We start from the raw sequence: 25,118 nt of genomic DNA, 5'->3' as shown, positions 1-25,118 counted from the left end.
AAACTTCTTACTTCTGGGTTTTGTTCGTACTTTTTCCCTTTTCCCTTGGAAACAATAAAAGCGTGGTGGCGACTCTTGTTATTTGATCTCTAGCTTATCCATAGCTTGATGATCATGAATTTACCGCTACACATGGCAGTCAGACGGGCGATCTCATCCTTCAGGTCTCTGTTCTCTTGCTCTAGATGATCCATAATCTTTGACTGATTGGCACGGGCATCGTATCGATGAGTCAGCTTGGCTGAAGCACAGAAGAAATACCAATAAGACATCTGGAGAAAGGGAAACCTGCTTATGCGAATGATGCATGAAATGCAATGCTTGATTATTTTATTTTCAAGGAACTTACTATATTATTTGCAAATATATATATATATATATATATATATATATATATATATATATATATATATATATATATATATATATTATATATATATATATATATATATATATATATATATATATATATTCAACAATAATTGCAACAATTTGATATGACCATAAAATCTATTTTATTTATATAATTGGAAGGATTATACTGAGTATAATTTCATAAACCAAATGAAGAATACAAGAGAAAAGGAGACTAGTCATCCTAAGGATTCCTAACAACAACATCAGAACATCATGCTGCAGGCGCGTACTTCCTTCGAATGTGTCGGATCTCGGTCTCAAAAGAAGCCTTCATCTGAGTCTTCTCGAGGACAAGCTGGTCAACAATCTTCTTCCAAACGACGGAAGGATGAGGCATACTAGAGAAAGATGAATTCTCTAGTTCTCTCTGTCTCTTCGTTACTCGGTCTTCAAGTAGCTCAATAAGTGCATCTTTGTCCTTAGACTCAAGCTGCAACTCCTCATGCTTTCTGCTTAAAGCATGGAAACGCTCTTCCTACATATCCTTTTCTTGCTTCATCTTGGCGAGCGCATCTTCCAACTCCTCTATATCTTGGTTAGGGAGAGTTAATGTCTCAACCACAACCATAAACATAGGTCTTTCACAAGCGTAAGGCATCTTCAACTCCAAAGCTCTCTTCTTCATCCAAAGAGTGTAAGCTTCAAAAGCTACACAATTGCACGGACCAAGCTCGGATCTTCCTTTCCTATGCACATTATTCCAAGCATGCACAATCTTCTGCTTCAAATTTCGGAGATCTTTACCCTCTTGATAGAAAAGACCTTCTAACAAAGTGTTATTAGGATTGTCTCTCAAGGGGGACCCAAGTTGATGACGAGCCAAAGTAGGGTTGTAGTTAATTCCTTCTTGTGTACCAATAAGAGGCAAATTAGAGAACTCACCACAACTATCAATAATCTCCAAACTACTCAAGGAAGAATCATACCAAACTACATCATCATTAGTGAGAGACATAAGTCTCTGAGACCACCGTAGACATTGTTTGTTCTCCACAAAAGTAGGTGTCTGAGTCAAGTGCGAAATAAACCACTTGTACAGAAGAGGAACACAACAGGCAATAGTTCCACCACCTTTAAAATTCCTTAGATGCAAAGATAAGTATATATCTCCTAACAAAGTAGGCACAAGATTCCCAATCAAGAAGATTCTAATGGCGTTAACATCAACAAAACCATCAACATTAGGGAACAAAGCTAAACCATAGATGAGCAACACGAAGATAGCCTCAAAAGCATCCACATTACTGACTTAAGCAAAAGCAGTAGCTTCCTTGATGAGGAACTCGGAAGTCAACCCAAACAAACCTCCTTTCTTCACCCAATGAGCCTCTATCTCAGACTTCTTCAAGTGAAGGGCTTCAGCAATAAGATGAGATCTAAGAATCTCTTTCAATCCACTAAAAGGCACTTTGTTAGAAACAGGTATTCCCAAGAGATGGGCATACTCCTCCAACATAGGCACAAGCTAACAATCAGGAAAAGTGAACCAACGGTAGAGAGGATCATAAAACTGAACCAGAACACTCAGAAGTCCTTCAACCACATCAACATATAAGATAGAAAGAAGCTTCCCATGACGTTGCTTGGAGTCCAAGGGATCTAATACAAAAGATGCTAACTTCCTTAACTCTTTCAAGTCTGGACATCTGAAACTGTACTTCTTAGTGTTCCTTCGTTCACAATCCATGGTCTGAAAATATTTACAAATAATACCTCAGTTCCTTGAAATATTTGTGTAATGAATGTTATGATGCGCATGAATGCATGAATGCAACAATCACAAATAAGGGATCACACACAAGGCAAACAAAAAAAGGTCAAGGGATGAATCGAGTCATTGTCAAGATCGATCATCCATTTTGGTGGATTATGGTTTACACCTTATCAACACCCAAGTTCCATTGATATTGACAAGACTTGATTAGATCAACTAAGAATCAAGGGTTTGTTGTGAGTCACGAGCATGGAGTATGGGTAAGAACCATCCCAAAGGAGTGAACTAAGGATAAAAACGTGTAGATCATGTTCTATAAAGTTCCCAGAGTCTTAATTCTATCTATCGGATATTACAGGTTAGGATGACTGACTCGTCAACCCATAATATTCTCAAGAGAAACTTGTCTGGGTGTAGCATTGCGTAACAACTGTGATTAAGTCTACACTTGAACGATCTCCACACTACGTCCTAAATAGGCCAAGAGGGGTTAAATGTTCTACGGTCCTCAGCTTCTCGGACCCCAAATCAGAGATAATAATGCCTAACCACAAATAACTTGTGTGACATTCCTAACTCCAAAAGGGTCTCCACTGAGTAGATGGATCTCAAGCCAACTTGGTAAGGACTACTCCACACAAGTCGAACATGATTATACCATCCTCCTATCTTAATTGCACTCAAGTTCGGGTTAGAACTTATCTCACCACTCTGAAATCACCAAGCACAACAAGCAGATTATATCATACAAACAAATATAAATACATCAAATATACAATTATATTCACACAAAAAAGTAGGCTAAACCCACTAGAGACTACTCCCCAGCAGAGTCGCCACTTAATTTCTGTAGCGGTAAATTCATGATCATCAAGCTATGGATAAGCTAGACGTCAATTAAACCAGAGTCGCCACCACACTGTTATTGTTTTCAAGGGAAAAGGGAAAAGTACGAACAAAACCCAAAAGATAAGAATTTTTCAAATCAAAACTAATAAAATGCCAGAGATTACAGGTAAGAGGGTTGGTTACACAGAGGGAAGGTGTTAGCACCCAAAGTGTCCTAGGTACTCCTAAGGAGCCCTTTTTTGTGTGCATATGTGTTTTTGTACAAAAGATGTTTGCAATAAATAAAGTGGAGGGATGCGAAAAGAATTCATTAATTATAATTTTGTGTTTGACAAGACCTTCGGACTTGTGCCTACGTACCAACATAAAAATGAGGGATCAAAACCTTGTAGTTCGTGGTATCAATTCAAAGTGAGTACATTGCTTTTAACAAAATTTTCAGTTTAACAAAGGCACAAGAGCCCTAGAAATGGTTTGAATGAGTGTTAGTTATTTTTGGCTTTTGAAATTTTAAGTCAAGTATAGTTAAGTTCATTTACAAGTTTGATTAAGAAAAAGAGTTTAAAAATGCAATGGCATAAGACCAAAGTTTCTAATTTGTAATATGGTCTAAGTTTAGAAAAACAAGCACAAGAAAAGAAGATTTTTGAAAGGAGGGAGAGATTTTGAAATTAAAGAAGTGGGGAGGAGATGAAGAGACTAATCTTAAGCAAAAATTTAAAAGTTAAGATTTGAAAAGATCTGACCAATGGTTGCAATCCAATAGACAAGAATGTCATATAGAAACCCAAAATTCCCTTGGACTTTAGAATCAAGAAACAATCAATATACAAATAGCAAGTTGAAGAGCAAGGAATCAAATAAAGATATCCACATACAAGCTTAGTAACTCCATGATCTTCTTCAAAATTTTCCATGTATCAGATGACTTCAAAGGTGGCATTAGACACAGGTTTAAAATAACAGCTTCACTATAATCATGTTGCAGATGAACTCAAATAGATCTTCAATATTGTATCAGATGAAGATTCACTTCACAAGCACTTGGTTTCATGAAAGTTGGCATTGGCCAAGTCCTTTGCATAGGGAGTGTTGCCTAAATTCTAAGTCCAATAGTCTCAGATCAAACCAACAGCCCACACAAAATGTTTTTTAGGTTTTTGTTCTTATCATGTACATTAAGGTCAAAAGACCACACAAGCAAACAAATATATACAAACACAATGTATCACAAAATATGGTCCAAGTGGACAAAGGGAAAATGACATTTAAAGTAAACAACTTGAATGGCATGAATAATGGCAAATGAGTAAGGCTTAAAATTAAAGTGCATTAAAAGTAAATGACTTGAAATTAAATGTTAGTTGTTAGTCGATTAAAAGTTAGTATTGCTTTTGCTTTTGTTTTTGTTTAAGTCATTCTTTGGAGAACACTCAACCTACTTATCACAAGCTTGGATCCTTGAACCAATACATCTTCCAAAGGAAGGAAAAAAGACCAAGTTTCCACACAATACCATGAAAGAGGGGAGACTTACAATCTCACTAACTAGAATGTTATGCCTTTTGTGTCAAAATTTAGTGCTATGTGAAGAAATCGTAATTGGACTTATGTAGAAGTCACAACTATTTAAGGTCGGGAAATAGAATTTTGGTGTTAATGCATGTTAGAGACATAGTATAATGGACTATGCTCATGAAACATACCACACACAAAAAGAATATGCAAATTGGGGGACCTAATCTCATCCATACTTATGTTGATTTTGTAATCAACTAATCTTAGGATATAGAGATATTATAGGTCCATGACATGAATGAATAAAGAAGGGGAATGAGATGAAGAGGGAGGGGAAATGGATCAAACACAAATTGATCAAAGGAGGACTTTTACCAAATTAAGATCATTCATTCATTTTGGGAGATGGAATGTACATTCCATCAATCACCTAAATCCAATGATCTTAACCTAGCAAAGTGAAATCAACCTTGATCAAGTCAATTAAAATGTCTCTACACAATTTATTTGGCATTTAATCAATTAAAAATAATAAAAATATGCATTAAATTAAATTATGGTTGGTCAATTTCCTAAAACCTCATCAAAACACCAAATAAGGCCATGAGATTTATCATAGGTCACACAAGGTCAAAGGACCTTGGAGAAAAAATTTCAGAATTTTTGGAAACTTAAAAGTATTTTTAAACAATTAAAAATATTCACAAAATCAATTAAATCATGAAAAATATTAATAATGATTCAAAAAATAATTTTTATTCAGAAAATGAAAGAGGAATTTATTTAAATTTTTTTGGTGAAACTCTTATATTTTTTGGATCAATATTAAATTTAATATGAATTAATGAAAATAAAACAAATAAAATGAAAATCAATTAATCAGAAAAAACGTGGACCACTTGATCTCCCTCATTAATTGAGGTGGCAGATCAAGTGGACCAAAACACGCGTTCCATGGTACACTCAAGTCAGCACGCCACACAGTTGGTATTCAAATGGAACGCTCAAGATTAAAACAAATTGAACTGATCATGTGGCTCTGGACCACACCACCTCATTACCGGAGCAAAGCGTTGGTCGTCTTCTCAGGCGACCTTGGCCGGACTGGTCCACTCATCACCATCACAAAAATGAAAAAGAAGGACATGATCTTAAAGAGAAAATGGAACTGATCACGAATCTGACCTCAATTCAACCTAACTCCAAGTATATTGAGAGATACATGGAGTTGAAATTTGAGGTATATGAACTGAGTTGCTTCAATTTGGCCTCAAAGTAACTCAATCTTCTTGCCTACATTGGTAGGACTTCAGATAACCAAGGATCCAATAGAATTTATTAGAAATGAGAGAGAATCAAAGAGAAGAAAAAATCTGGAAAATACCTTCAATGTTATGTAGAACTTGATCTCTCTTGCTTCAATTCGTGCTTGATCTTGCTTAGGAAGCTTGCAGAAGTGGCTTAGGATTGGTACAAAGTTTTGGATCCTTGAGTTTTTGAATCTCCAAACAGTGAGATTCAAACTCAATTTTCAAATGAAAATTCTCAGGTTTTCCTTTCAAATGTGAGCGTTTCAAGTGTAGGAGGCAAAGCTGGTGCGCAAGGGTCCTCATTTTTTATGCCAAGGGCTCTTATTTATAGCCAATTCAAATGTTATTTGCACCTTTCAAAATGTTTCCAAATTTGGCAATTGAGTGATGCATGCTTACATGGGCGTGTACATGCCCATGAAGCTACTCAATTAAGTCCATAATTGCATACAATTGAGTCTGAAAGTGGATTGGGATGCAAGGCAAAAGTGTGCAGCTATTTGAAGTTTGATCCTTGCCAAATGATGCAGCCATGTTCAGACCATACGCAGACCCCTCAAACCTTGTCCAAAATGGATGAAATTGGACTCTTTGGAAATGTTAGATCAAGAGGAACAACTCCCACATTGAACACTTTTCTATTTGAAGCTTGTATCATGATGAATTTGGAGGTGGAAGTTTGGAAATTTTAATATGTCAAACATTTTTCTATGTGTCAAGCCATATGTTCAATTATTCCACCTTGGCTAACTTTTTATGTGAGCTTCAAATGAGAAAAGAGTCTTCATAAAAGTTGTAGCTATTTCAAAAACCTTCAAAATAGTCACAAATTTAATCTCAATTGGATTTGGGATGAATGGGTTATGCATTTTTGAAGTTGAGGAAAATCACTTGTTCAATGGTATTGGTCCAAAATGACCTATAATGTATCCTCATATCACATGCTCATAAAAGTTGAATTAGCTCTTCCTATAAACATCAAAGTTGAAGTAGACACCTCGAATTTTATTTTGCAACTTGAAAATATTTCATCTCATAAAAATTGAGCAAGTTATGGCTTTGGGAAGTTGACCTCCAAATTAGGGTTTAAACAAAATGACCTATAATATTTCACTATAAAAAATGACTTTCCAAGAAAAAATAACTCTAGACCTCAACATGAAAGTTGTTTGTAATGTCATTTATAGTAACGTTTCTCTTGGAATAATTTTCATATGATGAAAATTATAGGAGATAGGGTCTAGGGATCCCCAGTTTTGATCAGATGAATTCCTCTGGTCAACCACCATCAACCAACTTGCTAACTTGCAATTCTATTGACTTTTGGGACTCATGGGAGATTATATATGCATAAGATGATGAAATTTGAAGTGTACCTTGAAATATTTGATCAATTGTTGAAGAATCTTGGTGAAGAAGTTACACAAGATACCCAGATGAACTAGGGTTTCCAAGGCAAACGAATCCCAAACTCTTGAAGAATTCTTGATCAAAATAACATGTAGAGATCATAGGGACTCATATATGATGCTTAGATCCATTTTGGATCATTCTTGGTTGAGCTCTTAGCAATGAGGGTCTTAAACCCTATACATGAACTTGATAGACCAAAGGTGATCAAGTGCCCTACCTACAAAAGATTTAGACAAATGCAAAGACATATTTTTGGTATTTTGGTTAGGAAATGATAAAATACAAAGTATGATACAATCACATGGTGCTTGGTGATCTCTCCCAATACAAACCGAATGTATGAGGGGGAGGAGAATGCTAAGGTATGATCCCAATGCTAATGCATATGATGAGATAGCATGAGGGATCTTAGGGTCAAAATTGGAGTCTTAGACATCCTCATGCACCATTCATCATGGATTCAAGAACTTGGGCTTGTGAAGCTAGGGTTTGTGTGGATATCAAGGCTCAAAAGCATGGTATAACCATGTCATCAAGCATAGAGATGTGAAGCCCTAATTGTGGTGGTAAAGGATTGAATTCAACAAAGGTTGGGCCAGGAAATCTTCTGGGGGTCTTCAAATCCCTAATTCCTCAAGGCATGATCTCATGGAGCTTCCCTATGCCTTGTTTTGGCCTTCAAAACCCTAATGCAGGTTCACACACTATGAGACTGATAGTTGGAGCATATGGCTTGATTCAAAAGACTTGCTTGAAGGGTAAGCCTCAGGGAAACCCTAATTAGGGAGATGGTGAATCAGATGGACTTGGTGGTCTGACTGTACATCCATGATCCCCAATCTTCACCTATTATCCATGAACTTGGTCTAACCCTACTTTGGTCTTCTACGGGCATTGATCTTAGTCTCAAGGTCGTGATGTTGTTCATGGGATTGTGGATACATCTATGGTCTTGGTCATCCAAACAACCAAATTTCTTGTGTCCCAAGCCAATTGTTAGTCATGCCCATTGATTCATGGATATTACATTCAAACCCTAATCTTATACCCTCATTTCATGGCCTTGTTAACATACATCACCAGTCAAGCCATTTTCTTTTCAAAGTCAAGCATTCAAGTCATAAATAAACCAATTGTAAAACCAATTTCAAACCATTTCAATCCATTTCAACTCATTTTAAAACCATTACATTTGATTCTACATAAGAAAATACAAGTCTTGACATTTTGACCAATTGTTGACTTTGGTCAATAGTTGACTTTTTGGTCAACAATTGACTTTTTGGTCAACTTTGACCAAAGTCAACCCAAAATCCAAAAAAAAACCTAAAATTCATCATAACCATTGATTCATTATCCATTTCCAAGAAAATACCATTTGTTGACTTTGGTCAACATTTGACTTTTTGGTCAACTTTGACCAAAATCAACCCTAAAATCTTAAAACCCTAATTTCCCAAACCTAATCCTAATCACATCAGATTGGTCTTGATCCACCATCCAAAGGCCATGATTGCTTGCTTTTACCTTTGTTTCTTCATTCACAAGTAACACTACAAATATCATGTTCATTTCCACAAACCTACAAAACACCAAGTCAGAAATGAACTAATGAGCCTGTCACATAAACTTAGACCTGCTAAAAGGTTATGGAACCAGCGCAATGCAACAAAAACCTTATGCATCAAGCCATCTAAACATGAACAAGGAAGCATCACCAACCTCCACCATGATCATTTTGTAGGATCAAGCCAAGTCCTACTAGCAATGTACCATCCTGCAACCAATCAGCAACATGAGCCAAAGTATAGGTAAGCCTACTGCAATAAAGCTACAACCAACTTGCAATCTGAGCCAATTCAGAACAAAACTTACTACACCATGCCATGATCCAAGTCCAAACCACATGCCAATCATAAACCAAACCCTTGCAACCTGCAGTGAAGCCATTCAAACAACTCAGTCATGACACATAATGAACCTAACGCACATACCTGTAACATAGTCAATTCAAATATCAGTTCATCCAAATCCTAGAAAACCATAACAATCAATATAACCTCCTACAATTTAGTTATGCAGCACATGAATTTGAACCAGGACAAAAACCCTGCTACAAGACTAGGCACACATCTGAACTCGACCAAGGCATGAAGGTCCTGCAGCATGAGGTTTCCACCAGCAGATGTGCATCCAAAGGCCTACTAATACATTGCAAAACATCCTGCTGTAGACTCAGTCCTACACTAACAAAGCCATTACCAAGATTGTACATCAAGACCATCATGAACACAACAAGTAACTTGCAGTATAGCCCAGGCTAAACATTGTGGAACCATGTTGCAAGACCACAAATGCCTACTGTGCTACAATATAAAATTAACCTACCAAGTACAAAATCATATTGAGGTTGGCCAGTGAATGCAAGCTCCTGTCATGCAGCATAAAGCAAAACCAGGAAGGATCTCACCTACTATAGGAACATTGGCCAGGTTGGAGTTTGGGACAATATGCCATCAACCTGTTGCAACTGGCCTATGATCAAAGAGTTGTCACCAAGCTGAATGCCAAAACACAAGCCTTGAAACATAATTAGACTGGTGGATATTTGTAAGCCTACTAACCTGTTAAGACATTATTTGAACCAAGGACAGATATCCCATGAGAGGCACCAAGCTATCTCAACAAAAAGCAAGCCAAATGGGCATCTTACCACACCAATCATCACGACATTAGTTCAGTGAGAGAATAAAGTGAAAGGAGCAGGCCAGCTGTTGTAAGCAAGACCCTGCAGTGGGAAACTCCATACCATTGTCCTAAACTGTAATGGAACTATCAAACTCATCATGTCATCATCATCAACAGCAGCCATAAGGCACCTACATTATGGAGCCAATGTCTTGCTTCACATGACCTGCTCTTGCTTCACCTATGACTACATGTCGCAACCTGAAAAAGGGGAAATGCGAAAAGACAACCGGCGAAAAAGAAATGACAGAAGAGTCGCCACCGTGCGTTATTTATCCCAAAGGAGGGAAAGGAAACGCTCGAAGTAAACTCGGGGAAAGGAAAGGAAAAGACAAGGTCTTGCAACCAAATCTTGGGTTCGGGAGTCGATTATGCGAAGGGAAGGTATTAGCACCCCTTAAGCATCCGTAGTACTCTACGGGATCCACTCTTGTTGTTCTTGTCTAAAGGGTGTGGGTACATCTAATGTACTATTTGCTAAAAAAGGAAAGGGTCAAAAGAAAATGACTCGCACGAATGTCGCATCCATTGCATACGTATCTCATCTGAATATGAGAATCAGAGTCTTCGTAGCTCGGCTACCTAGGGGTTAAGGATAAGTGTGCTCTCTAAGACATCGCGTCTTATACCTACGTATCTCATCGGGAATGAGAATCAGAGCAAAAACGTAGTTCAACTAACTACGGGAACAAGGGTCTCGATTGCAACTAGGGCAAGAGAAAAAGGAAAGTCTCGATCGCAACGAGGGCGAGAGAAAGGATCGCAACGAGGGCGAAAGCAAACAAGGATTAGTTGTTAGTTGTTAGTCAAACTCGGCAAGACATCACATCTTGTGCCTACGTATCTCATCTGAACATGAGAATCAGAGTTGCCGTAGTTCGGCTACCTATGGGTTAAAGAGGAGTGTGCTCACTAAGACATCGCGTCTTATGCCTACGTATCTCATCTGGAATGAGAATCCGAGCAAACCGTAGTTCGGCTAACTAACGGGAACAAAAGTCTCGATTGCAACTAGGGCAAGAGAAAGGGAAAGTCTCGATCGCAATGAGGGCGAAAACAAACAAAGATTAGTTGTTAGTTGTCAGTCTAACTCGGCAAGACCTCGCATCTTGTGCCTACGTATCTCATCTGAACATGAGAATCAGAGTTGCCGTAGTTCGGCTACATAGGGATTGCCATCTGAACATGGACTTACAAAGGAGGACACTAGTTGTGTCAAAGGAGAGTGGGCAATGTGTTCACGTCCTAACAGTAGGTGTCGCAGCTCGCTGAATCGAGTCTTAGGCAGTTACCTCTTTGCAATAGGATGGATTGACATGCCACAAGATCGGAGACGCACGGAAGGTCTAAAAGAAATGGGGAAGTTCTGCCCTAGAGTTGTCATGCAATATGTACTTAAGTGTTTAGGATTTACAAATGGGAATATCTACCTAATGTTAGCATGCAAAGAATATGGGAACCCTACCTATGTTATCATACAAAATGATATGGGAATCCTACCTATGTTATCATACAAAAGGATATGGGAATCTTACCTATGTTATCATACAAAAGGATATGGGAATCCTACCTATGTTATCATACAAAGGGTTCTATCTAATGGGTGCTACCTAATCGGAACCAGAATTGACGAGTGGAGCAAGGAGAAGTGTTAGGGATAAGGGTAGATGGCGATGCATGAAGCAATCGACTTACAAGGTTGATGGCGATGCATAAAGCAATCGACTTACAAGGTTGATGGCGATGCATAAAGCAATCGACTTACAAAAGGGTGGATGAATACGTGCTGGTTCTGTTAGGTTTTGAAAAATGATTACTCGACGTTGGATCGAGGTTTTGATCTTGCTTTGAAATGGTTATCGAATGTTCATTTTAATTCTTGTATTAACAGATGAATAAAGAATGAAAGAATAAATATTATACATTTCATGGGAGAGGGATACATTTGTTATGAATGGGGGTTGTCAAAATCATGAAATAATTAAATCGGGCCCAAACGACAAAATAATGCGAAATATGAGTGTAAGTGCAAGAGAACCGGATCATTGTAAGAAAGCCCAAGAGTAAGCTATGTGAGATTGATGGCGATGCTTAAAAAGCAATCGACTTACAAGGGTGTGGAAATGGGCTCGACATTGAATCGAGAAAAATATGATTTTTATAGTTTTAAAATGGTTTTGAATGAATGATGAAGTTAAAAGAAAGCAGATCAACCATGAGTATAATAAAAACATAAACATAAAATAAAATGCTAAAAGAAAATAAAATGCTAAAAGAAAATAAAATGCTAAAAGAAAATAAATGCTAAAAGAAATAAAATGCTCATTGCGGGTATCGAATCCACTACACTAAAGACCATAGAAACCACCCCTCTCCACCAAACCACTCATGACTAGTTATTATTTTGATGCTGGATTGGATAAATAAACTAAGATGGATTAGAAATTAGAATTAAAATAAAAAAAAAACTAATAAAGAGAAATCTGTTGGACTACCCTAATTAACCCAGCCGCTTGGCTGTTGGGTTTTCAATGGGGTATTGTAATACCCCAAAATTTACCCTTCATTTTTCCTGAAAAAAAAAACAAAAAAAACAAAAAAAAGCAAAAAAAAACAAAAAAAAGCGAAAAAAAAATATTTAATTAATTAATTAATTAATTAAATGAATAAAATAAATAAATAAAATATAACAAATTATTTTGGACTTGGGTCTCCCTCATTTGAGCTCATTACCCACGAAAATCAGTCTATAAATACTGAAGTTTCAGTAGAGGAGTGACACTTGGAGTTACACTGGGAGATTCACTGGAAAAAGATAGTGAGAGAAAGAAGACAGAACAAAGGGGGATTTTGAGGAGAAACAAAACACTCTGAGGTTTCCTTGGAACAAAACCCTGAGGAAAAAGATAGTGAGAGAAGACCTGACAGAGAATTCAGAGCAGCCTCCAAACCCTGAAGGGAACTCAACTTGTAAACCTCACGGGTGCAACTCAATTTCAATCAAGCTCTCCAATCAGGTTTGCCATATATCCATCATCTTTATGCCTTTAATTTGAATGCTCTAAATGTATGAGGTATTATGGGTGAATTTGATACCTTTTTTGTGAGCCTTTTGTGAATTTTGATGGAATTATTCATGTGGTTACATTTTGATTTAGGGGCAACTCTGGGTTACCCTATTTTGTTTATTCTAACCTGTCTTGTGTTTCCATGGCATTGTTTTCTCTTGATTTCATCCTGCTGCTCTAACCCTTTGTCGAGTTTTGTGAGGGCTCACATGGCTTTCGCAGAGACACTCACGTGGTTTCCCACTTTATTTGTGGGATACCCCCTGGAGGTTTATCCTGATTAATCGTATTGACTGATTTTCTTTGATGGTCTAGCTAGAGAGATCTCAGGGTTGCTAATCCTTTAATTGCTGTAACTTCGGATCTTTATCCGTGTGGTAATTTTTTCCTTTTCTCGTACTTTATCGCTTTCTTAGCTGGAAGACCTCGATAGGAGGCAATGTTTGGGCCCCTTGGTGGCATTTTACTTTGAGATACATGTTTTGTGTTTTGTATTCATATCCCCACATGTAGCACGGTTCCTTCGTCAAGGACTGCCTGTTCGCCCTCGAGCATCCCAAACCCTAAAACCCAAAGCAACACGTTTACTCCTTCTACTACAGGCGAGTAAGTCTCCGAAGGTCGAGCATCTGGTAAATTGCGTAGTGACGTCGTTCGTCCAAAACCCAATCCATAACCCCGTAGTTAGCCGAACTACGGTTTGCTCTGATTCTCATTCCAGATGAGATACGTAGGCATAAGACGCGATGTCTTAGCGAGCACACATCCCCTTAACCCATAGGTCAGCCGAGCTACGAAGACTCTGATTCTCATATTCAGATGAGATACGTATGCAGTGGATGCGACATCCACGCGAGTCATTTCTCTTAACCTTTTAGTAAATAGTACATTAGATAAACCCACACCCTTTAGACAAAAACTACAAAAGTGGATCCCGTAGAGTACTATGGATGCGTAGGGGTGCTAATACCTTCCCTTCGCATAACCGACTCCCGAACCCAAGATTTGGTTGCGAGACCCCGTCTTGTCCTTTCCTTTTTTCAGGTTTACTTCGAGCGTTTCCTTTCCCTCCTTTGGGATGAATAACGCACGGTGGCGACTCTTCTATCTTTTTCTTTCGCCGGTTGTTTTTTCGCGCACTGTATTTTTCAGGTTGCGACAGCTGGCGACTCTGCTGGGGAATCTAAGAAGTTGACCTCTTGCTGGTCCATTTTCCCTAAGCGAGTCCCTCCTAGCTTTTGTAGTTTGTTTGTTTATTGGGTGTTCATGCTTTTGTACAGTTATTTATTTACCTGCTTTACTTTATTACATTGTGTACATATCATTGTTGTATCTGTTGGCTGGCTATGGCTGCTTGGTGATCTTTGTGAGATGAGTTCTATACCCGAACTCGAGTGCACTTAAGATAGGAGAATGGCATAGTCCTGTCAACTTGTGTGGAGTATTCCTTAGCGAGTCGACTTGCAAGCCCATTCACTTGGTGGAGGTCATGTTGAGATCAATAATGTCACATAAGTAAGTTGTGGTTAGACATTACTTGTTCCAATATAGACCTAAGAAGCCAAGGACCTTAGTTTACCTAACCCATCTTGGCCTATTCGTAGGACGTAGTGCGAAAGTCGTTCAAATGTAAGATTTGATACGATTGTTACGCGATACTACACTCATAAGAGTCTCTCTTGAGAATATTGTTGGAATACGAGTAGTCGTTCCTCTGATAATATCCGAAAGATGGGATTATGACTATGGGAACCTTTTGTAGAACATGTTTGGCAGGTTTAAACCTTAGTACACTCCTTTTGGGTGGTTCTTAACCTAAACTCCATGCTCGTGACTTGCGACAAACCCTTGATTCATGGTTGATCCGATCAGGTATCCTTAATATCAATGAAACTCGGGTGTTGACAAGGTGTAAACCATAATCCGCCAAAATGGGTGATTGATATTAAGGATAACATGATCCATCCCATGACCTTTGTTCGGTGTGCTCTTGATTTCTCTCCAGACAGTGCAACCTGACAGATGTTCAAGCAGATACAGCAATCCTGATTGACATGCTACTGCATTGCATTCACATCGTTGCATCACATCATTTGCATTCATATCATTTAACACATGTTTATCCATTTCTGTGGGGTTTATATCTTCTACTTGATTCTAGTCGGAATTTTCTTGGTTCTCATCAACGACTTAGTCTTTTTTTTACACTGTTTATCAAATGTGAGACTGGAATCAAGGGGGTAGAATACTTTTGGAATTGATAAACATGTCATTGCATTTGCATAGTCATCCGCATGTCTTGCATAACAGGTACTGCCGCAGGCTGTGACCATTCCAGCTGCAACACCACTACAACAACAACAATCACAACGTCAACCAGCTCAGTATCAACAACAGCAACAACAGGGTAACAGACCCGCTTATCAACAGAGGCAAAGGACGATGGACCGGCGTTTCGACACCCTTCCAATGTCGTACGCCCAGTTGCTTTCTAGTCTTCAACAACTACAACTTGTGCAATTACGCACTCTGGCTCCTCCTATTGGTAGACTTCCGGTGGGTTACGACGCCAACGTTAGGTGTAGCTTCCACTCTGGGGCACCTGGCCATGACATTGAGAACTGCAAAGCTTTTAAGCACGTAGTTCAGGACCTCATAGATTCAAAGGCCATCGACCTTGCACCAGCTCCGAATGTCGTCAACAATCCCATGCCCCAGCATGGTGGTGCGAACGTTAATTTGGTAGAGGGAGAAGCCAAATCCATTAAGGATGTGTTGAAGCTGAAGACTCCATTGTTGGATGTCAAAGGATGCTTGCTGAAGGCCAACGTTTTCCCCGGTTGTGGGAAGGGTTGTTTGGATTGTGCTACTCAGAGTGGAGGTTGTTTGAAGCTACAGCAGGGTATCCAGGCCTTGCTCGACAAAGGTATCCTCCAGGTTGAGGGTCTATCTGTCCAAGAGTCTGCGGAAGGGGTTGAGGAAGAAGGGTTTGAAGATGCTACCGATGAATTCGCAGATGTTGTTCCTGTTAATTTTGTGATTCCCAGTGAGGTCTCTGCAGTCAACGAAGAAGATGGGGATAGTGATTGTGACATTGACAACTGGGTGCGTCCGAGGATCCCGGGTGAAGTCATCAACAATTGGTCTTCTGAAGAGATTATCCAAGTCACTCTTCTTGAAGAGTAATTTTCTTTGTTCATTCATGCATATCCAAGTCTTACGTTCCACCCAGGGCGTAATGACTCATTGTAGGGCCCATCTATGTGACACTTGCATTTTTATCATAAATAAAGGACGTCTTTTTGCATTCAAATATTTCGTTCCCTGTCTTTCTATTTTTGCAGTTTTTCAAAATAAAAAAAAGGGCAATGTTTTGTTTAGTTTTCACTTCTTGTTCACACTCATAAGCACATACCATCACTCATGCAGATGCACGTCACCGGATCCTATTGATAACGGTTCTGCTATGGCTCGCTTCGACTTTGAAAATCCAATCTTTCAAGCTGAAAAAGAGGGTGATGAAGACTGTGAACTCCCTGAAGAGCTTACCAGGTTATTAAAACAAGAGGAAAGGGTTATTCAACCGCATCAAGAGTCTGTTGAAGTGATTAATCTCGGCACCGAGGACGCCAAGAGAGAAATCAAGATAGGGGCTGCTTTGGGAGATGATGTGAAGAAAGGGCTGATTGAATTGCTGCAAGAATACGTTGACATCTTCGCCTGGTCTTATCAGGACATGCCTGGGCTGGACACAGACATCGTGGTACACCGCTTGCCTCTTAAAGAAGGTTGTCCTCCGGTCAAGCAGAAGCTCAGAAGAACAAGACCAGAGATGGCTGTCAAGATAAAGGAAGAAGTGCAAAAGCAGTTGGATGCAGGGTTTCTAGCAGTCACCAATTATCCGCCATGGGTTGCAAACATCGTCCCAGTACCTAAGAAGGATGGAAAGGTACGGATGTGTGTCGACTACCGGGATCTGAACAGAGCTAGCCCTAAAGATGATTTCCCATTACCTCACATCGACGTTTTGGTGGATAATACAGCTCAGTTCTCGGTATTCTCCTTCATGGATGGCTTTTCTGGCTATAACCAAATCAAGATGGCACCAGAAGACATGGAAAAGACAACTTTCATAACCCCATGGGGCACCTTCTGCTACAAGGTGATGCCGTTTGGTCTGAAAAATGTCGGAGCAACATATCAGCGAGCAATGGTGACTCTGTTCCATGATATGATTTATCATGAAATCGAGGTTTATATGGACGATATGATTGCCAAATCTCAGACAGAAGAAGAACATTTGTTGAATTTGCAGAAACTGTTTGAGCGTTTGAGGAAATTCAAACTGAGACTTAACCCGAACAAGTGCACTTTCGGGGTGAGATCGGGAAAATTGCTGGGTTTTATCGTTAGCGGGAAAGGGATTGAGGTGGATCCCGGCAAAGTAAAAGCGATACAGGAAATGCCAGAGCCAAGAACAGAGAAGCAAGTCCGTAGTTTCTTAGGGAGGTTGAACTACATTGCAAGGTTCATCTCTCACCTAACAACCACGTGTGAGCCAATTTTCAAATTGTTGAGGAAAGATCAGGCTATCAGGTGGAATGAAGATTGTCAAAGGGCTTTCGAGAAGATAAAAGAGTATCTATAGAAACCTCTAATCCTTATACCTCCAGTTCCTGGGAGACCTCTGATAATGTACCTGTCAGTGACCGAGAACTCGATGGGGTGTGTATTGGGACAGCATGACGAGTCTGGTCGAAAAGAGCATGCCATATACTACCTTAGCAAAAAGTTTACCGACTGTGAAATCAAATATTCGCAGCTTGAGAAAACTTGTTGTGCTTTGGCTTGGGCTGCTCGCCGACTGAGGCAGTATATGCTGAACCATACTACCTTGTTGACTTCTAAGATGGATCCAGTGAAATACATATTCGAGAAGCCAGCTCTCACCGGACGTGTTGCCCGTTGGCAGATGATTTTAACAGAGTATGACATCCAGTATACGTCACAGAAGGCCATCAAAGGGAGTATTCTGTCAGACTACCTTGCCGAGCAACCGATTGATGATTATGAGCCAATGAAGTTTGAATTCCCTGATGAAGACATCATGTTCCTCAAGATGAAAGACTGTGAAGAGCCAGTTGTTGAGGAGGGACCTGATCCAAACGAAAAGTGGACTTTGTTGTTTGATGGGGCTGTCAATGCTAGAGGTAGTGGAATTGGCGCTGTCATTACTACTCCGAAGGGTGCCCACATGCCTTTCACCGCTCGTTTGACTTTTGAGTGCACAAATAATGAAGCTGAGTACGAGGCCTGTATCTTGGGTATTGAGCAAGCCATTGATCTGAGAATCAAGACTCTTGACATCTTCGGAGATTCAGCTCTGGTGATCAATCAAGTGAATGGTGATTGGAATACTCTCCAGCCCACTCTGGTCCCCTACAGAGATTACACGAGAAGACTGTTGACTTTCTTCACAACAGTAAAATTGTATCATATACCTCGTGATGAGAACCAGATGGCAGACGCACTTGCTACTCTATCCTCCATGATCAAGGTAATTCGTTGGAACCATGCTCCCAGGATCGATGTGATGCGCCTTGACAGGGCCGCGTATGTGTTTGCTGCTGAACTGGCAGTCGATGACAAGCCCTGGTATCACGATATCAAGTGCTTTCTGAAGAATCAAGAGTACCCTGCAGGGGCATCCAACAATGACAGAAAGACTTTGAGAAGATTGGCAGGCAGTTTCTTCTTGAACAAAGACGATGTGTTGTATAAGAGGAACTTCGACATGGTTTTGCTCAGATGTGTGGACAGACACGAGGCAGACATATTAATACAGGAAGTTCATGAAGGTTCCTTCGGTACTCATGCCGGCGGACATACAATGGCTAAGAAATTGTTGAGAGCGGGTTATTATTGGATGACCATGGAATCAGATTGTTTCAAATATGCTCGGAAGTGTCATAAATGCCAGATTTATGCTGATAAGGTGCATGTACCGCCGAATCCTCTGAATGTGATGTCTTCGCCGTGGCCGTTTGCCATGTGGGGCATTGACATGATTGGAAAGATTGAGCCGTCTGCTTCCAATGGGCATCGCTTCATCCTTGTTGCCATCGACTATTTCACCAAGTGGGTCGAGGCAGCGTCGTTCGCGAATGTCGCCAGACATGTGGTTGCCCGTTTCATCAAGAAAGAAATCATTTGTCGCTATGGGATTCCCGAAAGAATCATTACTGATAATGGTTCTAATCTCAACAACAAAATGATGAAGGAGTTGTGTAAGAACTTCAACATTCAGCATCACAATTCTTCCCCTTACCGCCCTAAGATGAACGGTGTTGTTGAGGCGGCAAATAAGAACATAAAGAAGATTGTGCAGAAGATGGTCGTCACGTACAGAGATTGGCATGAGATGCTACCTTTCGCCTTGCATGGGTACCGCACTTCAGTACGTACATCGACCGGGGCAACCCCTTACTCCCTTGTGTATGGTATGGAAGCAGTCCTACCTGTTGAAGTGGAGATTCCTTCCCTAAGAGTCTTGTTGGATGTCAAGCTAGACGAAGCTGAATGGATTCGGACAAGGTTCAATGAGTTGAGTCTTATCGAAGAGAAGCGAATGGCAGCCATTTGTCATGGGCAGTTGTATCAGAGTCGGATGAAGAGAGCCTTTGATCAGAAAGTGCGTCCTCGTTGTTTCCAAGTCGGAGATTTAGTGTTGAAAAGGACCCTTCCTCCTCAGACAGATCACAGGGGCAAGTGGACTCCTAACTATGAGGGACCGTATATTGTCACAAAGGTTTTTGATGGTGGGGCCTTAATGCTTGCAACTATGGATGGTGAAAACTTCACTTCCCCTGTGAACTCAGACGTAGTTAAAAAATACTTCGCATAAAATAGACCCGCTGGATAGTAAAAAGAATAGTCCAGGCAAAAAATGGGCATCCCGGCGAACCAAGAAAATGAAAAGGTTCGGGCAAAAATTAGGGACAAAAATAAAAAAAGATTGTACACCCGGTAAGTTGAAAACCTGAAAAGGCAACTTAGGCAAAAATGGGTATCCCGGTGGATTGAAAACCTGAAAAGGGCGATCCAGGCAAAAGTTAGGGATTAAGCGAATGACTGCGTTCTGAGTAGTTCTGAATCTCATCTTGTGCCAATGACTGGAAATTTTTGAAGGATAGGAAACAGTCCAATCACTCTTTCAGAAAGCTGATTATCTGGAGGATCTTGAAGACGAGCAAGTCATAGCAGAATTGGAACCCAATAGAAATCCATTTCACATTGCCATTAGATTAATTTCTGTTTTTTGTGCGATTACCTCTTTCCAGGGATTGCTTCCTGATATAAATGCCTATTCAGAGGCCATTCAATCAATAAAATCATGTTATTCAGTATATCTCTGTTTTCATTTTCATTTTACTGTTTTGTTTGCAAAAATGACGTCCGAATTTTTGATAAACATTGCATCATGACACATAAGGGCTTTACAGGTACATGCTTAATAAACATTTAAAATTGATGTAAATTTTAAGTGCTTTGGATCGTCTATTCAGAACAGATACCCCCGGGGCATTTCCTTAAAATCCCCTGCAGATGATCGTGAATATCTTCCCCAGTGAAGTCGCCAACAGACGAATTTGGTGTCTTGTCCCTGCAGAGCTGATCAGAGTGTTGGATTCTTCAATCCTCAGCAGTTTCTCACCACCGTACTTCCCCAAGCGGTTGTTTCAGGACATACACTCCCCAGTAGAGTTGACAGTACCAGACTACATATCCCCAACGGGGTTGACAGTGCCAGACTTTATCTTCCCAGCAGAAGTGGCTGATCCTTAGAGTTCGATGCCAGATCGATAATCCCAATGCCAGATCCATGGTTTCTTTCCTTGAAGCAGAACCTCGGTACCGTATCAGTGTTTGCTCCCCCTGCTGAGTCATCTCTCGCAAACCGTGGTTGCCAGAATCATTGTAGCTTTCCTCAGCAGCAGGCTTCCAATGCCATTCTTTCCCCGATCAGAGTCTCGGTATGGCCAGAACACCGCATGGCTAGTCATCTCCCCACAGAGTTCATTGTGGTGTGTATCTCCAGCAGCCTGGCCAGAGCCCAGAGGATGGTAATCATTTCCCCAGCAGATCCCCTTGCCTCGGCTTGGCATTCTACCCAGCATTTCGCATCCCTGCATGTAGAATCATATTGCATTGCATCCTTCCAAATCGCGTAGCATTTCCATTTTCATGGAGCATTACGCCATTGAAAAATTCAAACATACGCATGTAAGCATAAAACATTCTCGGTATCCCAAGTGATAAGCTAGAAGTTGTTTCCAGTACTCAGACTGAAGATTGTTCATGACTCACCTTGGTTATCCCCAGCAAGTGTCATTGGCCCATGCGCCGCCTCTATTATCATTCCCTATTTCTGCCAATGCTGACAGGCATGAAGTTTTCCGATATCCACACCGAAGTGGCATTCAGGCCAGTTTTCCGGTATCCAGACCGAAGTGGCATTCAGGCCAGTTTTCCGGTATCCAGACCGAAGTGGCATTCAGGCCAGTTTTCCGGTATCCAGACCGAAGTGGCATTCAGGCCAGTTTTCCGGTATCCAGACCGAAGTGGCATTCAGGCCAATTTTCCGATATTCAGATCGAAGAAGTTTCCGACATTCAGGTCGATGCAACTTGTGGCATTCAAGCCAGTTTTCCGGTATCCAGACCGAAGTGGCATTCAGGCCAATTTTCCGATATTCATATCGAAGAAGTTTCCGACGTTCAGGTCGATGCAACTTGTGGCATTCAAGCCAGTGTTCCAATATTCAGATCGAAGTGGCATTCAGGCCAGTTTTCCGGTATCCAGACCGAAGTGGCATTCAGGCCAAGTCTTTCCGATGTTCAGATCGAAGAAGTTTCCGACGTTCAGATCGATGCGACTTGTGGCATTCAGGCCAATTTTCCGATGTTCAGATCGAAATCCTTTCCAGTATTCAGACTGCTGAGCGGCATTCAGGCCATGGTTATTTCTGTGTTACCATTTATTTTGGTATCCAGTTTAACATTCTTTTTCGATATTCAGACTGACTCTCACCGTACCAGACGAATTCTTCTTTCAAGACCACCTCTTTGCCGATTCTGACAGACATTGTTACTTCACTTTACTTCAGTGCAAATTTTTGGGCTTTTATTCTATTCAATCCCTTGATACCTCGAAAGCACGAAAGCCGCTGCTATCTTCTTTCCAGGTCTCCAGTTGATTGAATAGGGGCAGCTGTAATACCCCAAAATTTACCCTTCATTTTTCCTGAAAAAAAAACGAAAAAAAAAACGAAAAAAAAAACGAAAAAAAAAACGAAAAAAAAAAAATTTATTTAATTAATTAATTAATTAATTAATTATTTAATTAAATAAATAAATAAAATAAATAAATAAAATATAACAAATTATTTTGGACTTGGGTCTCCCTCATTTGAGCCCATTACCCACGAAAATCAGTCTATAAATACTGAAGTTTCAGTAGAGGAGTGACACTTGGAGTTACACTGGGAGATTCACTGGAAAAAGATAGTGAGAGAAAGAAGACAGAACAAAGGGGGATTTTGAGGAGAAACAAAACACTCTGAGGTTTCCTTGGAACAAAACCCTGAGGAAAAAGATAGTGAGAGAAGACCTGACAGAGAATTCAGAGCAACCTCCAAACCCTGAAGGGAACTCAACTTGTAAACCTCACGGGTGCAACTCAATTTCAATCAAGCTCTCCAATCAGGTTTGCCATATATCCATCATCTTTATGCCTTTAATTTGAATGCTCTAAATGTATGAGGTATTATGGGTGAATTTGATACCTTTTTTGTGAGCCTTTTGTGAATTTTGATGGAATTATTCATGTGGTTACATTTTGATTTAGGGCTGTAGCACCTCAAATTTGCACCTATCATTGTACATACATTCTCATATTAGGTCGTAGCATTAACATAGTCCACTGCATAACATTGCATTGTCCTTTGCCCAAGTGCAAGATCATCAGACAAAATTAGGTCAAACTGGTCAGGAGATCAGTCAGTCAAGCAAGCCAGTGCAATTTCCATTGAGGCAAGGCCCTAGGGTTGGTCCAACATGTTCACATGACCTAGGGGTCCTTTTGAAATGATTTGGTCAAGGTTTGATTGCTCAGAAGTCATCAGTCAGTGTGCAGTCCACCAGAAACCCTAGAAAGTCAACTGTTGGTCAACTGTGCATTTAATCAGTGATTGGATGGTGGGAATTGGTTTGAGAGGCCTCATTCATGTCCATATAAGCCTCATATAACATGTTAAGCATCATCATTGAAGAATTTGAAGCCAGACAAGAAATTTCCAAAAATAGAAAGTTGACCTGTACTTGGAATTTGCCAAAAATGGAAAGTCTTGATCCTCAAAACTACATCATGATACAAGCTTCAAATGAATTTTTTCCCAACATGAAAGTTGAAGATCTTGTTCTCCCATTTTCAAAAAGTCCAAGAACACTCAATTCCCATGTATGGTTGGCAAGTTATGATCAAATCATTTTCAGAAATTTTTGAACTTCAAAGTGGCATATCTTCCAAACCATTTGGCCAAATTGGGTGGGGTTTTTTGCTACAAGTCACATTTGATGCCCTCTTTCCAAATATGTCATCACAATTTACCAAAAACTCACCAATCAAAATGGCACTTTTTGAAGTGACTTGAATTATTTCAAGTGAGGTGAAAATGTGATTTTGCAATTTAAGCCTTTCCAATATATTTTGCCAATTGAAATTGCTAAAAAATCATGTTTGGGGTGTGTACAAGGCCCATTTTCGCAGCTGTAACCACAGACCTTGCCATTTGAGTGAAAATTGACAAATTAACCAAAAACTTCATTTTTACCAAATTCCAATTACCACACAACTTAATCAGGATTAAGAACCTTAAACAGCAAATATATACTTCATTTGGACTCTGAAAAGCCCTAGCACACTCTCACAAACAGATAAAAAAAAAACTCTTTTCTCTCAAACTCACAATTTCTTCATTTTTGAAATTCTTGCTGAAAACCTCAAGGAGTTCGAACTTGCTTGTTTGTTCCATCATCTACCATCATCTTGGAACCATTTTCAAGCCTCACATCTCAACTGTAAGCAAGGATGAACACTATTCCATTAAAGCTTCCTCACATGGCAGATCTGGATTGAAGCTATTCCAAGCATTCTTGAGCTAAAATCACTCCTCCATTCATCTTTTGGAAGCTGGTAGAACATCTGTTTCGAGCAAACATAGCCAAACAACAGCTGCATCACAACTGTGCTTCAGATTTGGTAAGAAATCAAACTTAACCATTTGCTAAATCATGCTATGTTTTGTATAGGTCTTGCCATGCTGATTCTATTGAGCTTTAAATCACTGAAAATGGTTGAGTAATTAGGAAGAAATGTTGATTTGAAATTTGATGTTCTAAAATGTTTTTGCATGTTTCTTCTTTGATAGCTTGAATTAGTGGAATTGGTTGTTGGAATGTTGATGTATGATGTTTGATGGTTCTAATGATGTATTTGATTTCCAAAACTGTGACAAAAAAATTTCACGATTGGTTGAAGGAGATGAAGATGTCCTGTAGCCACACGAACCCTAATATATTTTCCAGAATTTCATGTTGCTCGTGTTTGACTTTCATTTTGCATGGCCAGGCACTGTTTTATTGCTCATAACCAATGAAAATGCAGCATTCTCCTTTCCAATGCGCTGCGTTTCACTAAAAGTTCCAAGAAATTACAATAATGCCACGCCCGGATTTAATTATTTGTTTAATCACACTATTTCTTCAATTTTTATTTCATTTTGATACCAAACTTCCAAAATTCATAAGTCAACCAATTCTGATCCAAAATTCAGGGGATTTTTTGCTAAATACTCCTCTTGATCTCTAGTTATTTGTCATATTTTTTCCAGATTTTTTGGATGAGTGGATTTTTAATTGTGCTAGGGTTTTGTTCATGTGTCCATTTTTTGTACACTTTGCCAAATCAATTGTGAAATGATGATGCTTTATCCAATGGCTTCCAAATGTTTTGTGCTTAATC

This window comes from Lathyrus oleraceus, chromosome 3, assembly GCF_024323335.1.
Source record: "Lathyrus oleraceus cultivar Zhongwan6 chromosome 3, CAAS_Psat_ZW6_1.0, whole genome shotgun sequence".
Taxonomy (NCBI): domain Eukaryota; kingdom Viridiplantae; phylum Streptophyta; class Magnoliopsida; order Fabales; family Fabaceae; genus Lathyrus; species Lathyrus oleraceus.
Note: the sequence above shows the minus strand (reverse complement) of the source record.